Source organism: Condylura cristata, unplaced genomic scaffold (assembly GCF_000260355.1).
Source record: "Condylura cristata isolate star-nosed mole 26May11 unplaced genomic scaffold, ConCri1.0 scaffold00027, whole genome shotgun sequence".
NCBI classification, from domain to species: domain Eukaryota; kingdom Metazoa; phylum Chordata; class Mammalia; order Eulipotyphla; family Talpidae; genus Condylura; species Condylura cristata.
Window position 1 is genome coordinate 27,823,560 of NW_004567128.1, and position 6,938 is coordinate 27,830,497.

Here is a 6,938-nt window from a genome sequence, read left to right on the forward strand (position 1 = left end):
GAACCACCTGAGCCGCTCCCTATTGTCAGTCTCTCGCTCTCTGTCCTGTTGGTTCTGTTTCTCTGGAGACTCCACGAATACATGCCCTCTCTTGTTTTCTCAGGGTTCGTGCTTAAGCAGAGGCCTGGCTGTAGGTGGTTTGTTTGGCTTGGGGGGAGGGGCCGCCTGGCTGCTGAGAGTACTTGTGATTCAGGCCATGTGGCAGGACGCTGGCCTCTGAGCTTGTCTCGCATGGGTTTCTGTCCGGTCAGGGCAGCTATGGCTCCCGCAGCGGTTCCGGCTTCAGCCGCCATGCCAGCAAGACACCGGCGCTGGCCCGGAGCCCCCCGAGAAGCAGGGGTGTGCACTCAGGACTTAATCTGGCCGGCTCCGCTGACTTGCCAAGTCATCACACTGGCACCATCTGTTGCTGATAAGCCCACTCCCGTGTCTCCAGCTGATGGAGGAGACTTTGGCCTCAGTTAGCATTTTCCATCGACAGTCTGCTCACGTAGGATGGGCGGCCTCCGAGCCAGAAAACCCACATCAGCAGGTCTGTGTGACCCCGGGGCCAAGGCCTCCGCTCGGGTCTTCCCAGCCCCCCACCCACTGTGCAGGATCCTCATCCTCCGGGGCAGCCCATGGCTCCGACTGGAGCTCACTCCTCTGCAGGGACACCCTAACAGCCAGTCAGGCCCTTCCGTGCCCTTCTGGTTCTGGGGTTCGGTCCTCAAGGAGAGACTGGGCCTCAGGGTGATAGAGAGGCCTTGCCTCATCACCTGAGTGAAGCGCCCCTGGGGCTGGGCCTCCCCTCTCCTCTCTTCTGCTATTCCTTTGCAGGTGGTTACCCCAAGGGAACTGAGGGACTTGTGCTGCCAGCACCCCGGGTGCTATGGCGCAGCCTGCTCCTCTAGAGGGCGCCAGCCCCCTTCTCAGGGTCCCTTGACTTCCCCAGGAGCTGAGCTGGTGAGAAGCCTGGGAGGGCAAGGCCCAGCTTGCCTCTCCTGCTGGGGTGCCCCAGTTCAGCAGGCTCAGGGCCCTGGGAGGGGCGGGGTCTAAACTTCCTTGTGTTTGGTCACTTTAAGGCAAGCTTTAGCTGCCTCAGCCTCAGGCTGAGGTCTCCATACCTCTGCAGGAAGCGATAGAATGATGTCAACTGCTGCCGCGGGTCCTTCTCCAACATTAGAGACCGGTCAGCTATTGGTAAATTTGCCTCCCCACTGCTTAGAAGCCCAATCCTGCCTGATGTCTCTGCCTTATAAATTTAGTCAGGGTCCGTAGTGGTACCCCAGGGTGACGATTCCCTCTTGTCTCAAAGGACCCTTGAATTTCTGGCCTATAGCACACACTTCCTCCCACCACAACCAATTATGGGGCCAGGGGTCTCCAGGCTCATTCTGGAGATCAGGGCTCCTCGTCTCTGGTCAGGCCAGAGACTTCTTTCCCCTGGCAACGTGGTGATTTTGACTCTGAAAGTCTGATTCAATCATGTGAGTTCCCTCAAATACTGGTACAATTGCCTGGGCAGGCTATTGAAATATAGGAAAGGCCACAAAAAATAGAGCCATGCAGCGGAGAGGAATGCAGTGTGCAGCCACTGCCACAGGGTCCCAAATGTTGAACCCTAGCTGCTGGTGGCCATCCAGGACTTTTGCCAGTTGATTTCACTACTGATTGAATGTCCCCTAAATATTTCCTTACTATCTCCAGAAATACTCCCCTTCTTCTCATTGCAATTTACAGGATCGAGGTGTTTGAAGCTAATCACGGAATATGAGGCTGCAGTGGTGCACATAAGCTGTATTGGTGATGCTCTGATGGGCTCACGTGCTGAAGCAACCCCTCACAGCAAGAGCCTACTCAGAAAGGGAAGAGGGCTCTGAATTGCTGGGGCTGAGGCGGATCTGAGAAGGAGTTTACATGTCTAGATGACATGTCACCCAGGAGCGGTATGGAAAGTCTCTGGCCCAAGAGTTGTGAAGGACCTGGAGAAGCTCTTATGGTCCAGGGCTTACCTTACCTAGTGTGTCGTTTCTTGGGGTAGATGAAGCAGGTAGACTCAAAATGGCTAAAAATCTACTGTAGGCTATTTCTCAAGTACAGTCATGCCTCTGTGTCTGGGAACTGGTTCTAGGATCCCCGCAGATACCGAAATCTACAGATGTGCAAGTCCTTTACATAAAATGGTGTGGCATTTGCATATTACCTATACATATCTTCTCTCGTACTTTAAATCATCTCTAGATTAGTTATAATACGGAATATTCTGTAGCGGTGTAAATGCTACAGAAATGGTTGTTAAATGCATTTTTTGGGGAATAATGAGAAGAAATAATGTACTGTGTTTGCTCAGTACAGCTGTGCCTGTCAGAATCCTAACTCCATAGTGTGTGTGCTAAATCCCCAGTGGGTGGAATCTACAGATATGGAATTTGGGATGTGGAAACCCTGCAGACAACAGACTATAATTGACTATATAAAAATGTGTTTGGCACCAGTGAACTTCTGAGTTACTGGGGTTCAACCCACAGTGCGGTAATAAGCACCCCAGGGAGCTGACATCCCGAGGCCACCTCTGACCCAGTTAGTAGCAGGTGAAGTCACCATCCATCCCATTCAGACACAAAGGTTTTAAGGTCTTAGCAAATTTTCCGTTTCTCATTTAGAGAACATCCCTGCTTCTTGGCACCTGCAGCTGTAGCGCTGGGTCCAGGACCACCTCCACAGGTAGAAAACAAGACAGTCAAGGTGATACAGGAGAAGAAGCATTTAGTAGTAGCAGCATCTGCCCCCCACCCTCTCTTTCTCAGAGGTCAGAAAAATGTAGAGATGTAGCTAGTGGATACTCTCTGTCAGCCCTTACCTTGTTAAATGTGAACATTCATTGGTGACGGATTGTCAGCCAGCTCTTCATGCTTTTATTTCCCCTGTTGTAAACAACTGCCAGATTCAATTTTTCTGTCAAACCCGTTCTCTGAGGATGACATGTAACACAATATATTCGTTTGATGTGTTATTTTTTTGGACACTATAGCTGTATAATGTGTTTTGCTCTGACAAATAGTCACTCAGTGATCCCAGTTATTGCAGTAGCTTATATTCCAGTCCTTTAGCAGTATTCTCAGTGTTTGCCTTTACCACCAACTATGCATAACCCAGTAGAGTGTCTGTTCCTATCAAGACCCATTTATAAAAGAAATGATAATGATGGGATGTGACAGAGGCGGTAGCTAACTGCAGTGTAACCATATTGCAACACATACACGCATCTAATCAACACCTTTGTAAATGCTTGTGGTCAGGTCAAACCCAAATAAAAATCTACCCCTTGAAACTTGACTGTGGAACAGGAACAACCCGAGAGGGCAAGGGAGGAGAGGGAAGAGGGAGTGAGGGCAAGGGTCTATGGTGGTGGACTATGGCATCTTTGGTTGTGGGAGCACAATGGCAATAATGCCTGAAGAGGGGGATCTTATAGTTCTATTATGGAAACAATGTAACCCAGCATGAACGCAATAAAATAACATAGAAAAACAATGAAAGATAAAAGCAGGAAAACAATAATAGAGAAAGCATGAGGATTGTTCAAATAGAAAAAAATAGAGACCCACGTATAGCCTCCTGGAACAGCCAACAGGGGTATAGCATCATCTATGGCGCTGTGTGCCCTCAGGGAGCTGCTTCACAATCACCCGAAGTCTCTGTGGTCACATAGGACAGTTCTTGTTAACATCTTTCATCTCAATGGTCCTGGAGGAACATGCTGGAGGAAATGGTCCTGGAGGTCATTTCATCTCTGCATTGCTTCATCTTTCCCGTGGCCATTTATTTTATGGATCTAGGTGGCCACCTTAAGAAAGTGCCCCAGGGGCCCCCCCCCCCAGTGGAACAGCAGGTTGGTGCGCAGTACTGTGAAGCTGTCTGTGGCCATTTCAGTACGAGTTTGATCCGTGCCCTGGAGGTGACCCACATGGCACGGCAGACCTCTCCTGACCTGCCCACTGCTCACCTCAGCATTGTACTTTGCCAATCTGCCTGTTCTGCTCCCCACTCTGTCTCTGGTGAAGCCTCTCACTGCCCCTGCCCCCCGGCCTGTACCCCATTTCAGTATACATCAATAAAAAAATTTTAATAACTTTTTAAAATTTTATTTATTTGTACAGAACTGGGGTACAGGCCAGAGATGCGGAGGATGAGAGGCTTCACCAGAGACAGAGTGGGGTGCAGAACAGGCAGATCGACGAAGTACACTCCTGAGGGGAGCAGCGGGCGGGTCAGGAGAGGTCTGCCGCGCCATGTGGTCACCTCTGGGGCAGGTGGGGATCGAACTCATGCAGAAGTGGTTTAAACTTCTTTGTGCTGTGCTTTAACCCTCTGTGCCACCAGGGAGGGCCTAAATAAAAATTTTTTAAGCTTAAAAAAAAGAAGAAGAAAGTGCCCCAGGACATCCACTTGACAGTTCCTTAGATCTGGGGAAGGAATTCTTCTCATAGGTATCAATTTGTGCTACTTTATCACACCATGTAAAATTCCTTCTTGATTTCCATAGGGCTGTGCCATTTCGCTCTTGCTCATCTGTGCAAGCTGACGCCCAGGCTATTGGCCACTATCCATTAGTATTTGGCAAACTCAAACTTAAGGGCTCTTATTTTTGTTCAGGTCTTCCATCACTACAAGTAAAACAATATGCATCAGCATACCAAATTGATTTTTCTCCTTTTCTTCAGTGTCTTTTTAAAAAAATCTAATTTATTGATTCAATGAAAGTTCATTTTTCTTTAAACAATCCCCACTGTGCAGTTCAGGGATGAGTGTCACATGTGTAACACATTGTACACAAAAGTATACATCAGCTGTATGATCCTCCTACTTCCCTTTCTCCAGCCTCCACAATATCTGGTTGCGTCATTAGCACATTGTATAGTTCCAAATCATATGTCATTGCTGGGCTGTTTTGGCCAGAAGTTCCCCCACCTCCTCCCCTCCCCAATTCCACCCCGGGTTAGTGTTTACAGGCAGGACATTGTTCAGTCTCAATTTATTAAGCTCACTGCCTAACTTGTAACTCTGCTTTTGCTTTTATATTTTAGGTTTCAATAACCTTGACTCTCAATCAAAATTTTTGCATCATGGTCCTCCCTGATGGCACAACTGGTTAGGACGCAGCACTGCAAGCCAGCTGCAGTCACTTTAGTGCAAGTTCAATCACCGCCCTGAAGGTGATTTACATGGCGTGGATCTGAAATCTTTTTTAAAAAAGAATTTTGACAACAGCCAGTTGTATCATGGTGTCCTTTCCAAACAGGACATTATTTGTTCAACTTGGAGCTGCCATCTGTAAATGAAGCAGGTTTTTGTTGGTCAATAGAGAGCTTTGCGTAAGACACCACCAACGTGACCATAGGACTTGGAAGGTCCTCAGGTGATTCCAAAGTGGTTCCCTATGGAACAGAGTCTGTCTGCTTGGGGATATGATTTCTTGCATTCCTCCTGCAGAATCTTCCTAAGCAAACCATTTCCATGTTATTATGTTGTTCTTCTGGGCACTGCCTTCCTTTCTTAGAGTGTTTCTCTGCCATCACCCAAAACATAATGGTATTTCATGTTTCAGGATTATTTTTATGTCCTTCAGTAATAAGGACAGTCCGCGTGATGCCTCACAGCGAACTATTAATTGTCTCTCAACTGCCATCTACTGTACTTGCCATGTCTACAAATATTCTGGTCCAAAATCCCAAGGTGGCCACTGGATGGTTCTCACGAATGGAAGTCCCAGTCTATCTCTTCTTGTACACGAGGTCTGTGTTGCTTCAAATCAACAACTTGCGTGGGCTCTGGTGAGTCTGTAAGTTTCCACACAGTATGTTCAGTTCTAGCCAAAGAATTGCCTTCTGTTTCACAGTGGTGAGTGAGAGCAGTGGTTCCCAGTCAGACAGCGTCCCAATAATATTCTCAAGATGCAATCACTCCACATAAAGTTCATTCTCACATCTCAATCTGCATCCAAATTTTCACCTTAATCTCCTCAACTATTGCAGCTCTATATCCTCCCACTCTAGCTGAGGCTCCTGTTGGGATTTTACCAAGGTTTTGGAATAACTATGCACTGGGCCACATGTTCAGGGTCCCCATAATATTCCTTCTCTCCCCTGGCCATATCACACACACATGCACTCATGACCTTAGGCCCCAAGGTCGCGGATTGGACCAAGTACCCTGTGGCTCCTTCATCAATCCACATCCTGACTAAGTTGCCAAACAATTACCCCCAGGAACTCAAGGTCAATTTTCCACTGTTATCTTTGCCTTCTGACTTTTAACATTCCTCTAAACTAGAAAAAATAGAATGGATTTGTTTAGGGCACTTCAGTGTTGGTTATCAGTGGAGGGGCTTGTTTGTCAACCCAACTTCGAGGTATGTCAACAATTCAGGTTTGGGCTCATCCGTGTCTGTTACATGAATCCTGCTTCTTTCTTTCATATATACAGACTTTATATTTGAAAAAAAAATGGCTTATGCAAGTTTGAATGCTAGAAATCTGGAATTTATAACGCAGGTTGAAAATTCAGGCAGGATTTCTATGTTATCAACCTTGAGGCAGAATGTCTTCTCTAACAAACCTGCTTTTGTTTTTAATTACATTTTTAGTGAGGTAACATTAGTTTATAACTTTATATAAATTTTAGGTGTATAACATATGAATCCCATTTTTTAATAACCATTTTCCATCCTTCTGGAAAATGTCTCTTGACTCTCCCTTTTATTTCCCTATTGTTCTGTGAAGTATTTTAATTTTCTTAGCATTTATGAGATCCATTAGAGGAAGCTGATGATACTGCTCAAAAAAAAAAAAGATAGGGCCCTCCCTAGTGGCGCAGCGGGTTAAAGCACAGCACTAAGAAGCAAAAGCCACTTGCGCATGAGTTCGATCCCCGCCTGCCCCGGAGGTGACCACATG

General features: G+C 46.9%; 1 pseudogene; it reads left to right on the forward strand.

Moving 5' to 3' along the window:
- Positions 1–495: 495 nt before the first annotated feature.
- The window catches only part of LOC101628408, a 12,741-nt pseudogene continuing 6,298 nt past the window's right edge, over positions 496–6,938 (forward strand).